Genomic DNA, 25,679 nt, shown 5'->3' with positions numbered 1-25,679 from the left:
ACCCCGTAGTCAAGATCTATGGGGACATTTCTTACCTGTGATAATGTCTATGTATCTGTCACATGTATGGACACTGACCAACAACAAATACCATGGGGGTCCACGATATGACTGGTAATGATAGCAGGAATGCTAGCAGTATATTTTGATAGGCCAATACTGAACAACCCCTAACCATATCACAGCAGGACAAAGCCAGCCATATATGTGGAGGACAGAGGCGGGAACACAGGGCCATACTCGTAATAATGGTGTTACACACTCTGCACATTGCTGGTGCTACAGGATTCATTGCAACATACCCTTATCCAGGAATAACACATCAGGAACACAACTGGAAGTAGCCATGTACTGACAGCACGCAACAGACAAATTGCCGGGGATATATCTAGGACAAGCCCTGTGTGGTGCACAGGCAAAAGCAAACAGATAATCCCCTGGCCATCACGTGGATAGGCCCATTGTTGAGAGCTATGCAGACAGATTGCATTCCATACTAAACTACTATGTACACGCAAACACTGCAAGACTAACAATATACAAAGCACATGACAACACTACTCACTCTGTCTGTAGGTCTGGAACTTCTTAAGATTGTGTAGTTGTCCTGCATCTGCAAGCCCCACTGTAATAGGTACTGCAACCTGCCATATGTAACACTGCTGCCCACATACAGAAAGGATGTCCTCCATACTGGGAAGGTGAAGGGACAATGCCCACATGAGTAAGCAATTTATAGTACTGGGTTGCCATGATGATGGTTAACAGAATCACCACACAACAGGCTGCACGCAGTCGGCGACTGTTGCAGAGCCCATCACCTGATCATGTGAATAACCTACAAAAGCCATGGTGAAATCCATTCAAACCAACTCATTCACTCTACTGGAGAGGGAGAAAAAGAGAGACAGAGAGAAAACAAAACAAACAAAAAAAAAACAGAAAAGGAAAACTAAGAAATACTTATAAAATGGAATGGGGAAAAATTACAACAGGCCACAACCGGGAAGGCGTCACACCTGTCCAAACATTAAAAGGTATGTAAAACATAACTGTATGTAATTTAATGTAGTAGGAGGTATAGATTATTAGGATTTATGATGTATAATGTTTGATATGTGCCATCTGTAGTTGTCCCTGTAATGATGTCCCACTGTACAACTACTCTGGACAATACTGTCTGTCCCCATAAGCAGTGGGACATGCCCACCAACTCTGCAGATCAGCAATGAATGACAAAGATGTCAGCCATAATAATCTGTGTATGTTATGTTAGTGTGGACAATAGCTGTTGGTGGATGTACTGCCGTCATGATAGATACATGAGTGTCAGAGCATACCACTTGCAGGACAGTCATGTGAATGTGTAATATAGCATGCACAAATGTCATAGGTGTGTAATAGGCATACCAGCATTCTCACACCATAGTTACCACCCTAATGTTAGGCTGTGTTCACATGTGGCACCTGTCTGTGTTCCAGCAAGACAGAACAGTGCAGCTGTGAATAAAAGACGGTGACAGAATGCGGACCCGATGCCTGTATGCACTCCACATATCTGTGTGATATGGAATGTGACATGTATGTGTACAGATACAGACACTCATATAGACATAGGTATGTCCACAATGTACAACATATATCTACACATATATGTGCATAGATGTATATTTATACACATATATATAGTGGCACTGACAATGGCATGCAGGTGAAATAGTCTGTAACAGGCCAGCAAAGATAAGTGTCCCCACAGGGAGCATGGCTGCAAAAACTTAGCAAAAAGCATGGTACATACAGATAGCACAAAGCTTGGTACAGTACAACATATGTCTCAATGGTAGGTAAGCAGATGACATACCAATTCCAGTCTGTGAACGTGTTGTTGTAGCTGATATGGTGGGGGGAGACATATATATGTATTAAGAACTATCGTAACCCTGCTGTATGGATGGCATAGACCTATTTCCATCCTTATGTCTTCCAGGAATCATGTTGCATAGTTGCCTTCCCGCTTACAGTGCCGCTGAAATGGCTATACTCATCGACCACCTGGTATAGCACTACATACTTCTTTTCGGCTGGACAGCCCATGACCAGCAGGAGAGGACTGCCCTGTGGAATGAGCTAGTCCACAGAGTCAATGATGTTGGACTGCAAGACTGCAGCTATGAGCAGGTCTGGCATCATTGCACTGACCTGCTTCGTCATATACATTGGCATGCAGCTGCCGTAAGGGGGGACCATCTTACAATGGGGGGCAACCCATCCATCCACCCTTCACCTGTGTGGAGGAACTTCTCAGCAACCTAGTGGCACCTGTCTGCCCACAACTTCAACACCTGGCAGGGCACATCTTGGAGATGGGTGCCAATGACACACCAGCTGAGGAGCATGCAGGTAAGGCCCAGGGAACATCAGTACACCATGTGGTGTATGCATTTGTACAGGTACTTCATGCAAAACTGAGATGTTATATACTTTGTCTGCTGCTGTGTAGTAGTAATAAACTGTTGTGTATAAGCTGTAATATTGTGTAATTCTACTGTTGATGTAACATAATGCTGCACTCACCTGTTATGAATGCCACAGCTGTGTGGCCACTGGCATCAGTTTTCTCACACTCCTATGTAGGTCCCTCCAGGATACAACCACAGCAGCAGCCCATAGCCAGTGAGTATGGTTCGTGTTCATGCATAATGATAAACTGGGCATGTAATAGCTATGGGCTATCCCCCATGCACATGTCTAACACACCTACCCATACTGCATGCTGTACACATTCATATTTTGTTGCTGAGAAATGCATTGCATCACAGTAGAGACCATGCTGGGGTATCAGAAGGGTACAACAGACACATGCAAGATAACTAACATCCTGTCAATGTGCAATGCGTCCACAGGGATGTGACATGTGGCAGGATACACAGCCTACAGTAGGGACATGTGTATCTCAACACCACCATAGCTGCAGCTGCACACAAGCAGGTTAAGTAAACATTGCAGACGTAACCCTGACCCCACATCACTCATGACAGCAGTGTGTGCACTCCAAGGGATGTGCACATGAGTAGACATTGACATGTGTAAGGCACCCCTCATAGCTATGATAAGGTCCGCTCATTGTCAGTGTAATAGTCATGTACTGGTCATACATGCACTGCTGATGTTGTGATCTGTAATGCAGACATCAGGCATCCACAACTGATAGTTGTTCACATATCATCCCAGGTATGTGTTGCTACAACACACAGGGGCTGCGCATTGGAGCTGACATAACCGACACAGTACTACAGATGCATCAATTGTTTCCACACCTAATGGTTCTAATGGTTTCTGTGAGGTATGGTGCACAGTACAAGGCAGGGTGTGGAACAGTCTACAGTAACACTTTGTACATGGGTGCAGTGTTAACACAAACACTGCCAGTGTATTATCTGACACAAGACCTGTGTGGTGGACAGACAAGACATGATAGGCACAGCTCCAGCCAGCATGAGGGTAGGCCCACAGTTGTGTGCTATGCAGATGGACTGCATTCCATGGCAAACTAGTATGTACACCCACACGCTGTAATACCAGTACTGTACAAAGCATAACACAACTTCACTCGCAGTCTGTCTGTGCTTCCTGATCCTCCTACAAATATATGGCTGCCCTGGTTTGCTGGTTCTCCTGTATGGGGTATTGCTACATGCTGTCGGTAGCACTGCTGCCGTCACACAAGATGGATGCCCATCACACAGGAGATGTAATGGGACCACGTACACATGATGTGGGGATCAATAGTGGGTGTTTGCCATGACGGTGTTAAATGGGTGTAGTACACATGTGTAATCATATATCTGGCTATCTGGATATGTAAATATACATATATTCCCACCATAGTTTCTGGACATGAAGTGTAGGCCAACCCAAGCCTGTATGTTCCCAATGTCGTAGTTGCAGGAGATGTCAGGTATCTCTAGCAGGTATACTAGTAGATTATTGCAATTGTCATTGGGACTGTCTTCACAGACATGGTGTGTGTGGCAGGTCACATCTGCTCATCACATGTGTGCCATTGGTTACTGAACTACATCCAAAGGACATCAGTGTACAGTACTGCTGCTAGCATGTAATGCCCCATGAACTGCAGCAGAGATATTGGCCAATATATGTGGGGGTCTGACACAGTCTGTACATTCCAGAGGTATACACATACGCCCTTAGTGCTACACATGTGTACCATGCCTGACAATATGGATGTGGATGGCCATGTAGATGGGTATACACATGACGACAGGTATAAATGTCCACCATAGGTCATGCATTCACACACCCCTGCCTGACCTGTAATGGTATGACCACTGGTACAGGGGGTGCCATGGCCACATACCACACAACAGGTATTGACATACATCTTCACTGCATCCCACTGCCCTGTCTGACATACATGACTGTTAGGGGAGGTCTGGTAGTGGGACATCTGGCTAGTATTTGCACATAACATCCCACTGGGTAGGTACACTCAGCTGCTAGGCATGTCACAATGCACTGTGCAGGCTGACCGGCTCAACACTGACCTACACCTCTCAAGGGGGAATACACATGTACCTGCATATACAGCAGGCTACACAGGCATATCACAGCACAGGATAGGATACACAATGTCATCTACCACAGTCTGTACACAGGCTAAGGTACATATCAACACTACACACACTGTCAACATTCACCATAGGCACACAGACCTCAGTACTGTGCGAGCATCCTCAGAATGTGCAGGTAATGTAATGTAACCCCTATTGTACATAACATGTGTAGCAGTCAGATATATCAGTGGCTTGTTCTCTGATATGATGCCACAAAGTATGGTGTACAGCACATATGCACCACTTCATGCACGACATATGTACAAAGGTTGACAGACGTGTGGCTGGGAGCACATACACAGGGCCAATATTGACATGTTGATGTGATGACCACATACATTAACTGTTGTTACAGGGTTGTTGCAACATATGTCCTTTGAGGGATAAGACATCTGTGACTACCACAGCTTTCTCCATATACTGACTGCAATCTTCACACTACCTTCAGCATTCGACAGCTAGATGCTCCGTGGGGGACGCATGCAACCATGGACACAACACTGCCCAGGCTGCAGATTACCTTGCAGATGGAGATTCCCCATCAGCATGGAAATGACATGGCAGGTATTGAGACATGTACATTAGCCATAACCACACAAACACTGTGAAAGAAACATTACTCCAAATGCAGTATAGCGGCACTTACAGGCTGTAGTCAGTTCAGGCACATCCACCTCCCATTTGATGCACTGTTTCCACAGTGTATGTTAGAGGTACACCGCAATCCATCTGGGATGCTGTTTGACACACAACAGATCTAGTTCCTGCTCACAGTGGGTGATATGGGCAAACACCACCATGATGTTCCTGGTTATTGGAGTGTGTTTCCATACAATTGGGGATGGGGATGTTACCACAGCTGTTTCACATACAATCAGCTAGGGCTGGGCTGTGATTTGTGCAGAGGCCACCAGCTGATCATGAGCATTACTTACATAACATGTGCTGCTGCCTAGGCAAAGCAAGTGTAGGTCTCCACGTCCACCTGAGAGGGGGTGGGGGATGCAGACAGAGGCTAATACATGTCACAGAGGTGGGAGAGGGTAAAACTGAGACATGGTTGTGTCACACACCTAGCAGCACAGGGTATCAAACCCCTGATGACTATGTAGTGCTAGCACAGTTTGCTGCAAATATTGGATGTGCCACATGGATTACCTGTTGTGGAGCACTCAGAACATGTATGTGATGGTGAGTGACATCTGCAACAGGGATACACTAGCTGTATGGTAGGTGACATACACGTGCCTGTTGGCATGAACAGGTGCCAGCGTAAACACAGCCACACTCTCACAAGGACACACACACATTGACACATGTGGCAGGGCCAGGTGTACACTTCATCAGTTGTGGGATAGCCACATCACATTACTGTGCAGGTATCCCATGCACCACACAGGTGATACAGGGGCTGTACGGGTGAAGGGTATGGGAAGGTGTCTGACATCAGACAGCATACTGCAGTATACCCATGGGGGTTGTAGGGAGTGTAGATGTGAACATCTGCAGCATGCAACACACACAAACGCACAGGGTGCCACTACTGACTTGCATGTGTGCATGTCTGCACAGGTGTGTGGTGTTCAACTGCACCAGACAGCTGTCCATGACTAGGCAATGGGTGTACCTAGGCATCAGGCCACATGACGATGGTCTGCATTGTGGCTCAGGGATGTAGTGTCTGCATTTGCCCACACAGGCCAGGCGGGAATTGTACCCCCCATCTGGTCACCTGGGTGACTACTGTGTGTGGGCAATGCTGTGCATTGCCTGCCATGTCTGTGTTCCTTCGTCCATGACATGGACTACATCTGGGATGTGCACACCTCCCACATGCATGTACAGTGACATGTGGAACTTTACCTGGGGTGTCTGGCCCATGTTGTGAACACAGATTATCATCAGATGTGCCAGTCCTGCCCACCTATGGTGGGAGCTGGTAATGGCCAGCAGCTTTACCCTGCACCTACATGGTATGCATGCTATCAGCATTCCTTGGTGTCAGTGGCATCTGTCCATATGGGCATGTTGCCAGGCATGGTATGTCCGTTGTGGGTCATGTGATGGCACCACAGGTGGTGCAGTTGTCCATTGGAGAACATGAGGGAGGTGTACTGTCTGCACATATATGCATATTGGACAGATGGACTGGGTGTCATGTCCTCTGTGGCCCCCCCCGATGTCACTCCATAGTTACTGTTGGTGGCCAGTGTGCAGTGTACTACTCACATATTGGCTGTTACCTAGGCATGTGTGTGTGTGTGTGTGTGTGTGTGTGTGTGTGTGTGTGTGTGTGTGTGTGTGTGTGTGTATGACACATGGGGTGATAGTGTGCTCTGGGTAATACTGGGGTTGCTAACTGTGATTGCCTGGCCTTGATGTCACATGCCTGGGTATGGCTCTGCACCCCGGCCTCCCAGCCATATCACATGTGTTATCCCTGTACAGTGGACATTGTGATATATAGTATGGCCACCATATCAGAAAAATGCAAAACCCGCTCCACATTGGGCACAGTCACAACCACCTCTAGACAGGATATGGGTTACAAACACACACTCACACACATGAACACCTGTCATGTTTGGGAGTAGAACCCCTACCTAACTAGTGTATGACACTACAGCACTACTCAGTTATAGTACGCGCCATGGATATTACTGGGGTATTCCTTGCCCAAAAGTGTATTTCACACTTACTGACATCAGCAGGATTGCCAAAGTAGGGCTTTGAAATGACTGATCGAGACTAGCCTAAAATGCATTTCCCCCTACACAGACAGTGACACACACAATACAACCAGAAATGCCATGTGTGTGGATGGAACCCAACCATGCATCTAATTCACAGCAGTATGCAGTAATAGCATGTACTATGGAGATTACTGCGCTACAGCTTTCCCAGAGGAGTATTTCTAGGTGGGTGACATCAGCAGCCTTGCTAAAGTTGGGTATGTAACATGTACGGGCTGTGAACGACCTAAAAGCATTGCTCTCTACACAGTCAGACATGCACGCATACACACACAGTTGGCAGGTTGGGGGCTAGAACTCCCAAATAACTCCTTAATCACACTATGGCCATATGATGTTATGGGACATGGTACAGAGATTGCTCTGCTACGATCGTCCTAGAGGTGTATTTCAAGTTATGTGACATCAGCAGCCTTACCAAAGGAGGGTATTCAACTTGTAAGGGGTGTGTGTAGCCTAAAAAGCATTGCTCTCTACACAGTCAGTGACAGATAGACACGCACACATACACACACACATGCACAGTTGCCACTTCTGGGGTTTGACCTCCTACCTAACTACATTATCACACTACAGCAGTACGCAGTTACAGCATGCACTACAGTGATTACTGGGCTACAGCTCTCCCAGGGGAGTATTTCTAGGTGGGTGACATCAGCAGCCTTGCCAAAGTTGGGTATATGACATGTACAGGGTGTGAGTGACCTAAAAGCATTGCTCTCTACACAGTCAGTGAGAGATAGACACACACACGAACAATGACGCACCCTCACACAAACAGTTGCCATGTCTGGGGTTAGAACCCCTACCTAACTAGTCTATCTCACTACAGCAGTACGCAGTTATGGGACACACCACAGAGATTACTGGCCAACAACTCTCCCAAAAGTGTATTTCACATTGGATAACCACAGCAGGCTTCTCAGGGTACCGTTATGGGGTGGCCAGTGTGTGCATGGCCCATACACCATTCATGTAGGGGTGACACGCCACAGGTGGTCACACACTGGGTCATATGTCACAGGTGCATGTCTAGGGCAACTAGCTATGTCCTTGTACAGCCATGTTGCACGGCTGGCACGTGGACCACATAGTCTGTGATGCTGACAGGTACTAGTCACTAGTAACTGCAGTGTGTGACATCTGCAACTGATGTGTTTGGGGCCCTCTGGCTGTGTGCTTGGTGGGACAGGCATGGATGGCTCCTTGTCATGGTCACCCTCTTCCACACATCTATATCCATCTACCTTTGGTGTATTATGGTGTGTTGTCCTTACATATATGTCTGTATTCCTATCCACTGTGTGTGCAAGGCATGAGGGGTGCATACTGACATGTGTCTGCAATAACTATTGCAATCACTGGATATTTCTGGACCACTGGTGTTTGCATGCATGGCTTTCATGTGTTTGTGTATGAGCATGCTCAGTATGACATTTCAGGATGTTGATGACTGACATTGCCTTCATTTCTCCTAGTAAGGCTATCTGTTATGCATGTGTGGAGCATGTCTGGTGGTTTGTACTGCACAGCTGACCTTTGTGTTGTACACTGACAGGTCGCATGCTGTGTCTGCAGGGTATCCATTGATCATTTGGCATTGACTGTTGCAACATGTCTGCATAGCGGGAGGTACACCTGACTATTTCTATGTTTCTACACAGGATTGGGGGGGTGCACTTGACTGTTACTGTATTTCTATGTGAGGTGGGGGGGCACACCTGCCAGCTGTACACATTTGCTAGGACTGTACTGGTATGTCCTGTAGTCCGAGTCTGTCAGTAGTCTTACCCAGCATGCTGGCTATGCCATACTGATGTACTTCCATTCTTATCTTTTGATTGCATACACATTAGTTTCTGACTTCCTAGCTATCACAACTGACATCCCACTACCTGGCCTGCTGTGGTCTGTCCATGTAGGTTTGGGTGGGGTTGACCCATACCCCTCATTCAGAGGCCATAGTACAGCATTTGTTTGTGTTTGTCTACACCTGTCCAACTGGCTGTTATTGTTGTTGGGTATGTGACCCTCTCCTGACTGGCATGTGTGAGTCAGTTATCCTGTGGGTGTCCCAGTATTATGGGTGGTGCTGCAGGGCTGCCTATGTCGGATGCACGTAGTACACTGCTTACGCATGGTTAGGCACAGGTAGTGTAATGTTTTGCATCCTTTTTATTGTATGTGAGAGTCAGAGAGAGGTGCTATTCCCTGGGTCCCTCCTGTGTCAGTGTATGTGCTATGTGTTGCCTCTTTGCCCGGGCCAGGGCATACTGGGCACGCCTCCTTCTGCCTACTGGGGCAGGCTCAGGTTGTTCCTCCTCTGAGTCACTCTGTGCCTGTGCAGGCCTTGGCATTGGTGGGGGCTATATGGCCCTGCTGCTTGCTGCTCCTGCTGCAGCTGTTTCCACAGGATCATATTGTGTAGCATAGCACATACAAGGACGATTTGGGTACATGTAGTTGGTGAGTACTGCAAGGCTTCACCAGATGTGTCTAGACATCGGAACCGTGACTTGAGCACCCTAAACACATGCTCCATTATGATTCTTGTCTGTGTGTGTGCCATATTATGGAGTTCTTGTTCGGGTGTGTGCACATTTCTGATGGGTGTCATCAGCCACGGCTCCAGTGCATATCCAGCATCCCCCACTAGGTGACCATGTGGGATGTCCCCATTGGCAAATTTCTGGTACAGCTGCGTCAGATGCCAGATGTGGGAATCATGATAACTTCCAGAGCAGCCAGCACACACATTCAGTATTATGCCCTGAGCATCACACACGACCTGGCAGTGGATGGAGGGGAAGCCCTTGCAGTTGATGTCGACCCTACCCTGCTCACCAGGTGGTGCTTTGATGCATATGTGCATGCAGTCTATTGCACCCACTACCTCAGGGTATTCTGCTATTTTGTGGAAGAGACGCATACTGCTGGCCAATGCCTCACTGGTGAGGGGGAAATATACTTGCTCACCAACATGTGCTGCCATGGCATCCAGGAACAGGTGGAGTACCCTGGATGCTGATGCCTGTGAGATCCCCATCATATCCCCAGTTGGCCTTTGGAAGGTACCTGTAGCTAGTATTCTAAGGCCTATACATACCTTCATTTCCACTGGGATTGGTTCCCCTCTGTTAGTTCTGTGTGTCAGGCATGGCCAGCACAGCTCAACAATCTGCTGTAGGAGGTCCCTGACCACCCTATAGTGCTCCACTATCTCCAGCTCATGTAGCCCTTGGTAGGTCACCCTGGGTCTGTACACTCTTCTCCATATTCTCACTGTGGATTGGTCGGTAGCATTCCCATCCTCATCACCCTCAGCCTCATCTACAAGTTGTATGATAGTTATTGCAGCCCCTAACATTTTGCTGTTGTGAGTGTTAAAGGTTACCCGCTTGTTTACACCGGCGGTGTAGGGTGTGGGAGAAATCACAGGGGTAGGTGTTTGCATAGTTTATAGTTGCATTCTGGACTGGGCTGGTCTGCTGCCTGTGTAATTGTCTGGTTCTGATCTGTTTCACCTGGCAGCGAACCTAGTACCCCTTGATTAACTTCCTACTGCTACTTTCTTTTCCAATTGCCCTTCTGATTCAACCAAGGGGCACGCCACGCAATTGGTGTACTGCAATGTGCACACTGCTGCTATTTCCTGGGTTCACTTCCTTTATCTTCCTGTAGATCCCGTTGAGCGGCATGCGCACCTGCTTACACTTTGTCGTACGTGCTGGGCAGGTTTAGACACACCTCCTGGCTTTGCTGTGCTAAGCTCCAATCTGCTGACAGTATGCCTGACTCCCCCACACATGATGTCACCTACCTCCTAGTCTTGCACTCAGCTATTCATACTCATACACTGTTGGGACCTGCCTCTTATGCTGGGGAAAACTGGGATTCAATATTCTTCCCCTTATTTGCATAGGATTGTCTGCTAATGCATAGCTACATGTGTCACACTGTGCTTCCCCCCTTAGCAACCACTACTCACTGGCCAGGTTGTCTTTTGCCTGCCATTGACTTGCATGGCAGAATACTGATTTTAGTTAGACTGTTTGTTTTAGGTTTATTTTCTTATTTCCCCGCCGGTCCCATTTGTGCGCCCCTGCCCTATGCTTCAACGTCTGTGATCAGAGGACATATAAAACTTGTATTTTGTACATTTGGCATTGTTTGCAATGCCAATGGCCTTCTTCTTGGCCATTGGCATGCTTCTGCCATGATATGCAGCCTTTATTTGGAGCTGTCATTGCTCCGTTTTGGAGTTTGCAGTACCGTACTCCGTTACTAACTGAGTACATTTCTGCATATTATGCTAGTCCTGCATGCCCTGATTCCTGCTTCCTGGATGGCAAATTTACCTCATTTGCATGGTTTTCACCTGCAAATGGGGTGATTTACATATGGGGGCTGGGGACGTGCAGCACTAGTGCTACAACGCTCGCGCACATCAGACGTGCACGTACGTGGATTGCTCGGCCGCCATATTGGCAACATTTCAACTTACACTAATCATGCACGCTGTGCAAGCTTTACAGAATCTGGAGGCAAATGTTTTTTAAAAGATAGAAAGTTAAAAATATTAAATAAATAAAACTTTTATATTAATATTGTTTTAGGATTTTGTTGGTGACAAATGAGTTTTAATTGGATAGAACAAAGTTCTTTTTTAATAGGTTAAATGTGGTGTTTCTTTAAAAGCTTATTAATTTTTGATTAACTGTTTTTTTATTGGCTGATTTTTGTATAAAAGCTGTCTGAGTTTTAATCAAACTATTGCGATTGAAGTCATTTGTGATGAAAGCAGAGATTGAACTATTCACACTCTAATCCTTGGTTCATCTCTCACTGTTTTCAAGTGCTTTTTTATTTTATCTAACACAGCATTTTCTACCTTCTTTGCCTCATTAAAGGACAGAGCCACAACTTTGTGGTCTCTAGGAGCTTAGTCCACCACCATCAGGATATACTTCTTACCTGTGAAGCATGGAGTACTAAGAGGCTCCATAATGTCCATAGCTACGCTCTGAAATGACTCCTCAAAAAAACATCAAAGCAGCTTTAGCTTTGTCTTCTGTCTCACCAAGGTTCTGGCACATATTTACATTACCCTATCACATCTTTTGTAATAACTGGGAAATAAAACTTCCGAATAAGCCTTCTTTTTGTAGCTTTTCTACCCATATGGTCTTTAGATGGTATTTCATGAACTTTGTCCAGAAGTGCCCACCAGTAGACATAACAATAACAGCTGCACCTCTCCCTCTAGTAACCTTCAAGAGCCCATCCCTACTGTAAATTAGATTTTGGAAGACTCTTACAGTGCTAATTCTACTTGGCACTGATAGCTCAGGTTGATAAGGTGCTCTCATTAAGGAGGAGAAGCGGGGGAATGCATGCCCGAAGGCAGGTAAAGGCTAGGACTGTGGTAGTGAGGATCGGAACTTTGAATGTTTGCAGTATGACTGGTATAGGGAGAGAGCTAGCTGATATGATGGACCAAAGGAAGGTCGGTATATTGTATGTGCAAGAGACCAGATGGAAGGGGAGCAAAACTAGGTGTATCGGAGGCGGGTTCAAATTGTTTTATCATGGTGTGGATGGGAGAAGAAATGGCATAGGGGTTATCCTGAAGGAACAGTATGCTAAGAGTGTTTTGGAGGTGAAAAGAGTGTTGGATAGAGTGATGTTTATGAAGCTGGAAATTGATGGTGTAATGATGAATGTTGTTAGTGCATATGCTCCACAAGTTGGGTGTGCGATGGATGAGAAAGAAAAATTTCGGAGTGAGTTGGATGAAGTCGTGATGACTGTAACAAAGGGCGAGAGACTGGTGATTGGAGCAGATTTCAATGGGCATATTGGTGAAGGGAACAGAGGGGATGAGGAAGTGATGGGTAGGTATGGTGTTAAGCAAAGGAAAGCAGAAGGTCAGATGGTAGTGAATTTTGCGAAAAGGATGGACTTGGCTGTGGTGAATATGTATTTTAACAAGAGGGAGGAGCATAATGCACACAGGTGGATTCTTATGTAGAGGGCCCCAGAAGAAGGAGATTGGAGACTATAAAGTGGTGTGGTGGGAAAGTGTAGTTAGGCAGGTAGGGTTTGGTGGATTGATGACACTGGCTGGCAAGAAGAGAAGAAAGAAGCAGAGGAGGGCAGCAAGGATCAAAATTGAAAAAGGGTAATTGTGAGGGGGCTCAGGAAATGCAGTGAAGAGTTACTGAATAGCTGGGTGACTACAGCAGAGCTAGTAAGAGAGATGGCTAGAAAGGTGCCTGTGACATCTGGAAGAGGAAGGAGGGACAGGAGGACTGGTGGTGGGGAATGAGGAAGTACAGGAGAGAGAGAAGAGAGGAGGGTCAAGAGGAAGTGGAGAGGAAGAGAGATGAGAGAGAGAGATGGGAGTATATGAGATGAGGTTCATGGCAAACAGGCAAACAGAGAGGGCGAGGTAAGGGCTAAGGATAAGAAAATGAGGAAGGAAGACTAAGACACTAAGGAGGGGACCTGAGAAATGACCTGTACAAATTGGCTAGGACAGTGGACCGAAATAGTAAGATGTGCAGCAAAAGGGTGATAAAGAAATGGATAATGAGTGAAATGTACTTGTGCTGAGGTGGTGAGAGAGTGATGGAAAAAGATGGAATGAGGGGGGAGAGGAAAAAAGAGAGAAAAGGAAGAGAAGAAGGGATGAATGATGTGCGGATAGTGAATCATGAAGTGGAGACAGCTAAGGAGGGATGAAGGATGAAAAAGAAGGAGATGAAATGAAAAGGCTGTTGGTCTAGATGACATATACCTGGTGATTAGGAGAAATTTTAGAGGAGTTTAGTGAAAATTTTTTTTGAGAGAGGATTAATGAGAAATTGGAAAGTGAGAGAGGATGAGAGAAATGAGAAAAGAAAATTTTTTGGGGTACAAATTAAGAATAAGCAGAACTGTAGTAACTACAGAGGGATTAGACTGATCAGTCACAGCATGAAGTTATGGGAAAGAGTAGTGGAAGCTAGGTTAAGAAGGGAGGTGATGATTAGTAATCAGCAGTATGGTTTCATGCCAGGAAAGAGCACTACAGATGCGATGATTGCTCTGAGACCATTAATGGAGAAGTACAGAGAAGGTCAGAAGGAGTTGCATTGTGTCTTTGTGGACTTAGAGAAAGCATATAACAGGGTACCTAGAGAGGAGTTGTGGTATTGTATGAGGAAGTTGGGAGTGTCAGAGAAGCATGTAAGAGTGGTACAGGATATGTACGAGGGTAGTGTGACAGCGGTGAGCTCTGCGGTCGGAGTGATGGATCTGTTTAAGGTGGAGGTGGCATTACATCAAAGGTGATGGACAGGTTGATAGATGAGATCAGACAGGAGTCTCCATGGACTAGGATGTTTGCAGATGACATTGTGTTCTGTAGTGAGAGTAGGGAACAGGTGGAGGAGACCCTGGAGAGGTGGAGATATGCTCTAGAGAGAAGAGGAATGAAGGTCAGCAGGACTAAGACAGAATGTATGTGTGTAAATGAGAGGGAGGATAGAAGAATGGTGAGGATGCAGGGAGTAGAGTTGGTGAAGGTGGATGAGTTTAGGTACGTAGGATCAACAGTTCAGAGTAATGGTGAGTGTGGAAGATCGGTGAAGAAGAGAGTACAGGCAGGGTGGTGTGGATGGAGAAAGAGTGTCAGGAGTGATTTGTGACAGATGGGTACCAGTAAGAGTGAAAGGGAATGTCTACAAGAGGGTAGTGAGACCAGCTATGTTGTATGAGTTGGAGACGGTGGCATTGACAAAAAGGCAGGAGTCAGAGCTGGAAGTGGCAGAGTTGAAGATGTTGAGATTTGCAGTGGGTGTGACGAGGATGGACAGGATGAGGAATCAGTATATTAGGGGGTCAGCCCAGGTTGGATGGTTTTGAGACAAAGCCAGAGAGGTGAGATTGCATTGGTTTGGACGTGCTGAGGAGGGATGCTGGGTATATTGGGAAAAGGATGCTAAGGATGAAGCTACCAGGTAAGAGGAAAAGAGGAAGGCCTAAGATAAGGTTTATGGATCTGGTGAGAGAGGACATGCAGGTGGTTAGTGTAACTGTAGTAACTACAGCGGGATTAGATTGATCAGTCATAGCATGAAGTTATGGGAAAGAGTAGTGGAAGCTAGATGCAGAGGACAGGAAGAAATGGAAACAGATGATCCGCTGTGGCGACCCCTAATGGGAGCAGCCAAAAGAAGAAGAAGATTAAACTCTTTAACCTCTGTTTTATATAATACCATTTCCATAGTATTGATCTGAACTGCATATTTTTTTCTGAATTCTTCCTTGTTTTAACCAAAAGTCAACTGTTTGCATTTTTAACATGATCTGGGAACCATAGTTTTGTAATATGACTTACCAATAGTGAGAGACTGGTGATTTGTTACAGGTTCAGATCCTGATGGATTACATTTATATTGCATTTTATTGTTTGCACTTTATTTAATCTGGGGACAGTAGACTTGTAGTATGGCTTATAATAATGAGTGAATTGTGAATTGGTGCAGGATCTTAGCCTTGTATATACCTGCTTACACTGCATTATTACAATTTACTGATTAGACTGCACACCCAGTCACGGCAGAAATGTATCCAAGCAACAGTAGTAGTAAATGGATTGAAATCCTGTTCAAGTTGTTTTATTTCCAGCATTTGTGGATTAAAACCTTTTTTGGATACTGTTCTGACATGACCGGGTGTGCTTTGTCTTGGCTTGCCACTGTGTGGTCGAGTTTTTGTTTTCTCCTTGTAGTTACTGATTAGAATCCTCTTAAGCTCATCTCCTATAATCTGTGCTGAGCTGTACATCAGGGGTTTATAGTGCCCTGTATAGACACAGACATCTAGAGGTGTATTTTTCATTGTAAAACTTCAGCTATTTTCTAAAGTAGCTATCTGTTTGCCTGCTGAGAAGCATTACCCCAAGACTGTCATTTTAGATCAGTCCTAGACCTCTTCCCCCAACCCAACAACTCCAAATTCAGTTAGTTACAAACCAGTTTTGTACTGCTCCTCATAGATCACAAAAAAAGAGCATCGGCAGCCATGGAAGTTTACTTTCCTACTCTCTCTGTAGCCAGCCTGGTTGAAATGAGCATCTTGAGACAATGTAGCAAATGCCTTTTGTTTACTTAAACCACATTATTCTTAAGCAGACTGACACAGTATGCAAGCGATGTAATTACTATGTCTTTAGAGGCAACGCTCTTGCATACAGACAGTTATGTCTCCAAACAGGTTGCCAGTAAAACACAAACACACACACAGACACACACACACACACACACACACACACACACACACACACACACACACACACACACACACACACACACACACACACACGCACTCTACACCTGCTATGGGTCAGACACATAAACTCACATATGCTGAGGCTCTTAAATGCAATCATGCCAAACCTCAAAGGCCTCCTGTATGCTATCCTCAGCAACCATCTAAACACTCTACAAACACAACACTCCCCAGGACACACACAACCACATATCACAATGTCTCAATCTCTATGCCCTTAAAGCACATTACCACACAACCCAATATATTGTCCATTGGAGATTTCTTGTGAGACACATGGATGCCCTATTTAACCAGGGTGAGAAAGGAGGCAGCTACAGTCAGTTGCCTATCAGGGGCAAGAATCTGTCAGGACATTGAACAACAGATAACCAGTATGACTCGATCACAGTCCATGAGGGTGTTAATCACCTGAGATTTACCTCCCTGGACTATATGAAGTGAGTCAAAATAGAACTTGCAGATTGTGTCCAGGATATGTATGAGCCTAGAAATGAGCAGCACCCTACCTTCTTCAAGGATAATACCACAGTATAAACAGAAGATAATTGACTTTAGCAATTGACTAAGTCACTGGTGTCATTCTAAGGGGATCCAATATTTGTTGGCTTAGGAGGACATGATTGACTGACCACACTGCTTTGCCAGGAATGGTCTGCACCAGTCCCCACTATGGCTAGAGTATGTGCTGTCTTGTTTCCAACAGGTTGCAACAAAAATATTGTGCTTGGTGACTTTGCCTAAAATGTTTTGGTTCTGGTACTTCACAGATGAATATGTGCCTTAACCTAAAGGGTTGGAGTAGATGACCGTCAATAAGACCAAAAGTCACTATTTTAGCCAGCACCCTCCTTGGCCTTATAATGATCAACATAGTCAACCAAGGCTACAGTGTTATATACATGCTCAGTATTCTCATTGGCCATAGCCATGTGGTATTTTTATGGTCCTTTAAACCCGCCCCCTCTCCCAAAAAGTAATTATTTTCACACCATTCTCAAAAAGTAAAGAATCATAGAAGATTAAGGGATCAAATGTGCCTTTAGCTTACAAGTGATATTTAGAACCTAATGAGACGGAGACAGTTTTTGGAAACTTTACTGATATGATCAGCCAGCCCTAGACAATTAAAAAAAAAGGTATCACAAGAAACATCACTGACTCTATCCCTTTTACTTTATCTTCCACAAAATCAAATTTCTCTGCGGATTATAGAAATCTTCTACTCACAGTTTTAGAAATAATTATAATTCTGGCTAGAACTCCCTCAGCCAGCTAGCCAGCTAGCCAGAAGCCACTGTAGTCACTCAGAAATTTCTCCCACCTGATATGTATCCCAAATGATGTTTCAGAGAAATGTCTGTCAAATAGATCAAAGATCTTCTAACTAAACTTAAGTACTGAGGCAAAAATTAAGTATGCTTTATCCAGGTTTCCTCTTGATGTCACCTGCCTTCATTGTCAAAACTGACTTATAGTCATAACCTTTTACTTACTAATGAACTAGTTTGCAGCCCATTCAAATATAGTATTATAGTGATGTTAATAGGAATATCTTCAAGTTCTTCTGATGATTATAGACTACTTGCTAGCTTACTCCCTTCCTACGATTTTTGAAAAGATGTCATGGAAATAGCTTAATTATGGACTTTCATGTGGTAAGCACCACAGTTTCCAAAAGGGGTTAAGTACCATCACTACACTTTACACAGTACCCAACATCATCTACTGCAAAATTAATTATGACATCCTCACTGTTGGGGGGGGGTTATAGACATGAAAACCACAGGAAAGCAGCATCACTGACAGGTATTCTGAGCTTCAAGATACATTTTTAAACCCAGTTAAATAATCCCAACTCAGGAAACATGGTATTTATTAACAGTTGAGTAAGATATGTACAAATATATAAGCTTTCACTTTAAATAATGATTTGTAAGGCATGAATATACAAACAAAATGCCAGTGTTTAAAGATAATTCACATGATGTATGTTATCCAATCATATTGCTGGATAGCAACTTTTCAAGCAAAATTAAGAGATGTATGGATCATTACTGTAATAGCAATACAACAATACAGCATCATTTTAACTCTGTACTATGGACAGAATTAATTCACAATAATATTTCGCAGTCAAAGCCTAAACTTCATATGAGAAGCAGTAACTGAGGTTCCACAAATCATCTGAATCCATTTTTCTCTCTAATATTACTATGGAACATGTCCTAAAAATACCATGTCTGTGGGCCCCAACACTATACCTGGTTGCTTAATCAACAATGCCACACATGCTATTTCTGAATCGCTCTTAAAACTGTTTAACTTAAGCATATCATCCCAAACCTGCATAATAGGTGTAGAGCCAAGAAACCAACAACCAACTGAGTAGAAGCAACAGGCCAATTAACTCCAAAAATGCTGGAATAATGTGCAAAAACTTTTATTTGTTAAGCGCTTTTTTACTCAATACAATCTAGACTTCTTCAAAACTAATTTGCACATCATAGGATCATAGGATCATAAAAGGTTACTAGGCTATTGGTCCTGAGGCCCTTATAAGCCTAGCCAAGAGTTTAGCCCATGGTTAGACAAGTCAGCACCCAAAGCCCCTCTCCAGCAGGGATACAGTGGAATTCCGGGGTGTATTTTCTGTTTCCCATCCAGTTATCCAGGTTGTGCTAAAAAAGGGATAATGAGGTACTCTGCTTGACATGGAGCGGGACTCTATTCCACACATGGGGGAGTCTCTGGGACACAAATTTGTCCTGCCAATAAGTCCTATTGATATCACAGACCAAGGTGAAGTCGCACGTACAGGGTGCTCGAGTAGAGCTTGACTTATGGATATGCAGATTGCTTTGTATGCCAGACAGAGGTCACCTCTGAGGAACCTGTATGAAACTGAGTAGAGGGACAGGCTTTTAGCTTATCTATGTAGGGTAGATGTTTGAGGCCCTGGATTCACCTGGTGAGGAACCTCTGGTCTCTCCAGCTGCTGCATGTGCTTTGCGAGGTATATGCCGAAGGGGGCATTGTACTCAATAATTGGCCTTATAAGGGAAGAATACAGGGATGTTATGATCTCTTTGTCCCTTGATGAGATACCCTTACGTATGAGGTGGGCCATGTAGAAAGCTTTCCGTACAATGGAAGCAACATGGTGGCCAAAAGTCAGGTTGCTATCAACCTGGGTGCTCAAATCCCTCACTACTGATTGTGTACTTAGGATGCTGTTATTAATGTGATATGTGGGGATGTCACCCTCCCCAAAGGGGATGATGATGCGTTTTTTGGCCTTCAGCTTGAGGCCATGTTTCTGGCACCAGTCATTTGTCTGGGTGAGACCCTCTTGGAGGACATCCACATTACTTGGGGAATTGATGACTGCACCCAGATTCCAATCATCTACAAATTTGGTCAGCCATAGCCCACTACTTTTGGCCTGCACCTCAGAGAAGTATATCCTGTATAACAGAGGCCCCAAGACCAGTCCCTGGGGTACACCACTCATTGCAGGTCTACTGCTTGAGGTGTCTTCCCCTATTTTGATTAGGTGGGTTCTATCAGTGAGCCAGTTTGCTACCCTTCTGATAACATATGGACTGATGCCTAGCTGAGAGAGTTTATCTACTATGCCTGAGTGGTGAATAGTGTTGAAGGCTTTGACCAGGTCAAGGTAGGCAGTGTGCACTGTCTTCCCCTCGTCCATGGCTTTGGTAACTGTCTCAAAGAAGTTGACCAGATTTAACAGACATGACCTCCCCTTGACAAAGCCAGACTCTGTGGGGTCGAGTGTTTGGAGGTTGCCAATGTCCCTGTTAATGAGGTCCATGATAATCCATTCCATGGCCTTTGCAAATCAGGCTAGTTAGGCTGATTGGTCTATATTTTCCTGGATCAGTGGATGTTCCACCTTTGTGTAAAAGGATGACAGTGGCTGCCTTCCACTCAGCTGGGACAAAGCCAGTACTCAGGCTTTGGTTGAATAGGGTGCCTAATGGTGCTGCAAGTTCATGCCTGAGTTCATGTAGGATGCAGCCTGGGATGTTATCGGGTTCCATGGTGGCTGTATTTTTTGCCTTTGAGAGGGCAGTGATGACCTGTTCCCTAGAGATAAGGGGTGGGGGGGGGCAGGTACTGGGGATGTCCTGATTTACTGATGGGGGGACAGAGTGGAGACGTTTTCACTGAATCTGTCAGCCAGTGGATTGGCTATATCTACAGCATTTGTGTATGTGGTGTCCTTGACCACCAGTTCTGAACAGATCTGGGTGCTTCCTTTGAGATTGCGGACATATGTGAAGAAGGCCTTATGATTGTCTCTAGTAGGTGTTGCCAATTTGGACTCGAAGTTAGCTTTAGAGGATTTCACTAGTGCTCTTATTTGCTTGTTTAGGCTAAGGAGCGATTGCTTCCAGTTGGGCACCTGCTCCTTCTTGGTCCTGGACAGCAATTTTTTTTCTTTTGTTATATAGTTTATTTATTGCAGATGTCCACCAGACAAGTTTACTCTTCCTTGCAGAGGATGATTTTGTCCTGTCAGGTATTCCTGATTCCATGCCTCCATATAAATGCTCGTATAGTACTTTGGTGTAGATTTGGACATTGGTGCCATTTCCGGGGGGGGGGCTGTGAAGCTGTTTATACTATCCCTCGGGAGGGGAGGTTGTAATTAGCTTTGGATAATTTTTTTTGTTTGACCCTAGCTGGGGGGGGGGGGGTCAGGGGTGATGTTGACTTTGAAAGTGACTGCTTTATGGTCAGATCTTACCAGGGAGGATAATACTGTAGGGTGCTGCAGTGGTTATTCATGTTGGTTAATATCATGTCCAAGATATTATCATCTCTTGTGGGGGTATCGACTAGCTGTTCCAAGGCATTTGCACTGATAAAATCAAGGAATCACTGGACATTTGTGTTCTGGCATGAGTAGATTTTCTAGTCTATGGTTGGGTAATTAAAGTCACCCAGGATCAGGGGAAAAGGTTGAATCTTGATAGATTTGAAGAGGTCCAGATAGGTGGAGTGGACATCTTCAGTCAAATTTGGGGTCCTATAGCTAGCTATAATTTGAATAGGGGTCTTTTCAATGGTTAACTGCACCTGGTGTGTCTCCTGTGCATCATACTGACTGTTTCACAAGCCTGGAGGTGTGAATGTCTTTAATATATATTGAAACTCCACCTCCTTTGGCTTTGCTGCTCACAGTTTGGGGTCTGAATGTATGATAGGATAAGTAACCAGGTAAGGCTTGGGTGCTCTACACAGCTTTGAACCATGTTTCCGTGACTGCACAAATATCAGCATTTTCCAGGGTTAAGAATGCTTGCAATGAGTGCTGTTCCATGTTAAGACTCCTAGTGTTTAGCAGCACGACTTTTAATTTGCGTTTTGTTGAAATTTTTATGTTGGTAGTATCGACTTCATGACTTTTCCTAAAAAAGGCACTATGTGGAGGCAAGGGCCTTTGCCAGAAGCCTGTAGCCCAACTGAGACAGATGAAGGCCCTCTCTAGCAAATCATTGTGATCTGCTGATCATATCTTCCCAGGCTGTCATGTACTGTATCCCCCTGGAATGACACCAGAAGCTAAGCCAATTGTTAAAGTCAATCACTTTCAGTTTGTATTGAGGCATCATTCTGGGTAATGGTAGAATGCTGATTAAGGCTAGGGACATACCTGCCTGGGACACATATTCAGCGATCTCAGTCAAGTCTCTTTTCATATAGTCCAGGGAGGTACGTCTCAAGTAGTTCATGCCAACATGGACTATGACAGAGTCAAAACAATACCTGTTGTCTTGAGTGCATGTGTGACATGGCAGATTCTGACACCTGTCAAACAACTAACCGTAACTTTCTCCTTATCTAGCCCGGTGAGAGGCACATCTGTGTGTCTCGCAATGGAGTCTCCTATGACTAATAATTTGGGTTTATGGTTAGGGCTTAGTTGTTGCGAGATACTGGTGTGTGGACTATGCATGGTATGTGGTGTGAGGGGTTGTGGAGTTCCAGTGTGTTTTTGCCTCTGAGGTCTCCTTTGTTTGGGATTGTTTTTGTTGAGAACCTCTTCATATGTGGGTATATGTTGTGTAGGCATGGGTGGTGTTTGAGGTGCAGTGATTGTGTTGACATACATCTCAGTGTCAGATGTACTAGCATGTAAGGGAGACAGCATAGACTCTATCTTCTTTATGTAATTGCATCTCTCACAAATTTTGTTCCTAGGTGGTAGGAGTAGATGGTTGTCTTTGTACATAAGGCTGTTGCTACACTGTCTCAGGATGCCCATATGAACCAGGCTGGTAAATTTGTCTGAGGGAAGATGTGATTTTTTTAGAAATGGTAGTACAAAAGCATTTTGTTAGTCTGCTGTATTGTGCTTAGAAAATATATGTTCATTTACTACTACTACTGTTGCTTCTATGGCTTGCTGTTCTGGAATTTTCTACATTTCATCTTCACTTCTGTTTTCCTAACAGGCCAATGTTTGTGCCAGTGTTGTTTTGTATCTGTATTTTGCTTTTTGCTTTTGTTGCTATTAAGGTTTCCAGAGTTTTCTGGCTTATCAGAAGTTGCTTCTGCTAAACCTGCTATTTCTGCTTATAATTGAGCCAACTGTGGTACAGGACTGGTGCTGTGGGAGTCCTTTGACTGATGGATGTACTGCAGAGATATGTTCTGGTTTGAAAGTGTTTTTTATAATAAAAGCAATTTGGAACCAACATTTATTGAATTAGAAAGGAAAATTACAGCTGACATGGATTGCATGACAGACATTTTCTTTTGCATCTTACTTAAAATATACTGTACAGACAATGTGAAGTTTGTAAAAGAGTAGTAGGAATTTAATTTGGCTACCTGTTTTGGTTATGTGAAGTTGATTTCAAAATATGCTGCATGTGCCTAACCTACACCTTCCATCAAGACTTCAGGCAGATGTGGAGCTGCTACATGACGTATACCTGGGACTTGTCCTTAGACTAAAAGAGGTCTTCAGTTGCACCAGTGGGTGCAGGAACATGTTTAGGATGTCACACTTACAGGCATGCAGTCATTTAGATCACACATACCGTGTAAAACATGTAGCATCTCTGTAAAGGTTGAGGTGTAGTTAGTCTGTCTCTCTGTGATAGCTACTTCTGGGGGGTGGTACCCATGGCATCTGTAGCCTCCAATTGGACTTACAGCAGACAATGAGGCCTGTATATTGGAGGAGGCATATCTTCCCAGATAGATTTTTCAGAGAAAAGCTGCCCTACATTGTCATTCTGTGTATCTGGGGTTGGTTCCACAGCCACAGAGGCTATGTCAACTGAAATAGGGTTGGGGATTTGGACATCAGACCCCCTGCCTGACAATGCCAGCAGTTCATCGCTATCGTTTTCAGAGTCAGAGTAGTTTCCAGCATCATTCCGTTGTATATTCGTGATGGAGGAGCGAAATCGTGCATCACCTATGAAGGCACTAATTGAAAATACCCACAATAAGTATGACACATCACTATTGATTTAGTTCCAATGAAAAAATGATGAGCATAAAATATAGTCGTTACCTTCTATAAGAGCTTTTGTTACTTAATGCCATGATACTCCTATAGAACAAAGGAAATCACATGTAGTGATATGCACTGTAGTATACGGTTATGGATTATACATTTTCCACAACATTACTGATACACACTTGCAGCATCCCTAATGGAGATTCTAGGACCAAGCTGTAGTTCCGCACCAAGGTCCAGCACCTCACTGATTTAATAAAAATGTCCCCCTCTGTCTCTCTTCCCTTCTTTTGTTGCTTTCTTTTCGTTATAGATTATTTATTATGTTTTTTCTCTCCATTTATTAAGACATTATGTACAGCAGCTGCTGCAATAGTGCCAGTGGTAAGACCTGATTCCACTGCCCCAGTGAGCACAGACAGCCCCTGCATTTCCCCTGGCAATATCCAGGGCTGCATTTACAGGTGGTCAAGGGTCAGGTTTTTGAAGAAGGGCTGGGCCAGAGCTGAGTCAAAAGGTCTGGTTTGGCTTTGAATGTCCAATTACAGCCAAGCAGATGTTGACATTACCAGCATTCACTCAAATAAATGAATGCTAACAGTGTGTTGATCACACTTCCTAATGGCCTGCACTCAGCCACCCCTTCACTGTGCTCAAGCTAAAGGTCTGCTGACAATGAAAAATGGGGGAAAAATATATAATAAGCAACAGCATACAAGAACACCAATCTGCATGCAAGAACATGAATGTAGCCCTGCTTAGTGGAAAAATAATAATTTCCCTCCTCCTGCCCTAACGATGATTTAGGGCACATTAGTTTCAACCCACTTTGCAAGTAATGATCAAACAGCCCCAAGTTCAAAAGTAGAAACACTGCAACAAAAGCCTTGCAAAATGTTAGATTCTGTGAGTTTTATGTAAGAAACAATATTTCAGTTCCATTAAGGCAGCCCATTGTAGTAATAAAGCAGTTCTCTTAATAAGTTATCTGGGTACAAAATACACACACTGTCCCAGTGGACTGTGCCCCATTTTGAGAAGGTACTCCACCTTTGACTGTGAAGTTACTACAAAATATAATATAATAATGACAAACTTTGGCCTTTGATAGATACTGCCCTACAACAAACCATATCAAACATAACTGCTATTTGCTGTCCTGTATTGCATGCCCCCAAAATGATAGTCCCTTTCTGTACACTAATTTCTCACACAGAAAAGAATAAAAATGTAAGAATTACAGCAACATTTTGCTATTTCAGCTTCTCATTGGCAAATGCATACACTGGCTCCAGCAACCCATAACACTTTTATTTGTCGGCAGTGATTATATGATAACCTTGGGCTTTCATGTACAAAATACCTCTGCACTCATTCCTCCAAAAGGCAGCCCAGTTCTGTGCACATCTCTGATGCCTGATGGTGAGGAAAGTGAAAGAAACAAAGGAAAAG

The sequence above is a fragment of the Protopterus annectens genome, chromosome 16.part0 (assembly GCF_019279795.1).
Source record: "Protopterus annectens isolate FY-2018-M chromosome 16.part0, PAN1.0, whole genome shotgun sequence".
Lineage (NCBI taxonomy): Eukaryota > Metazoa > Chordata > Ceratodontiformes > Protopteridae > Protopterus > Protopterus annectens.
Note: the sequence above shows the minus strand (reverse complement) of the source record.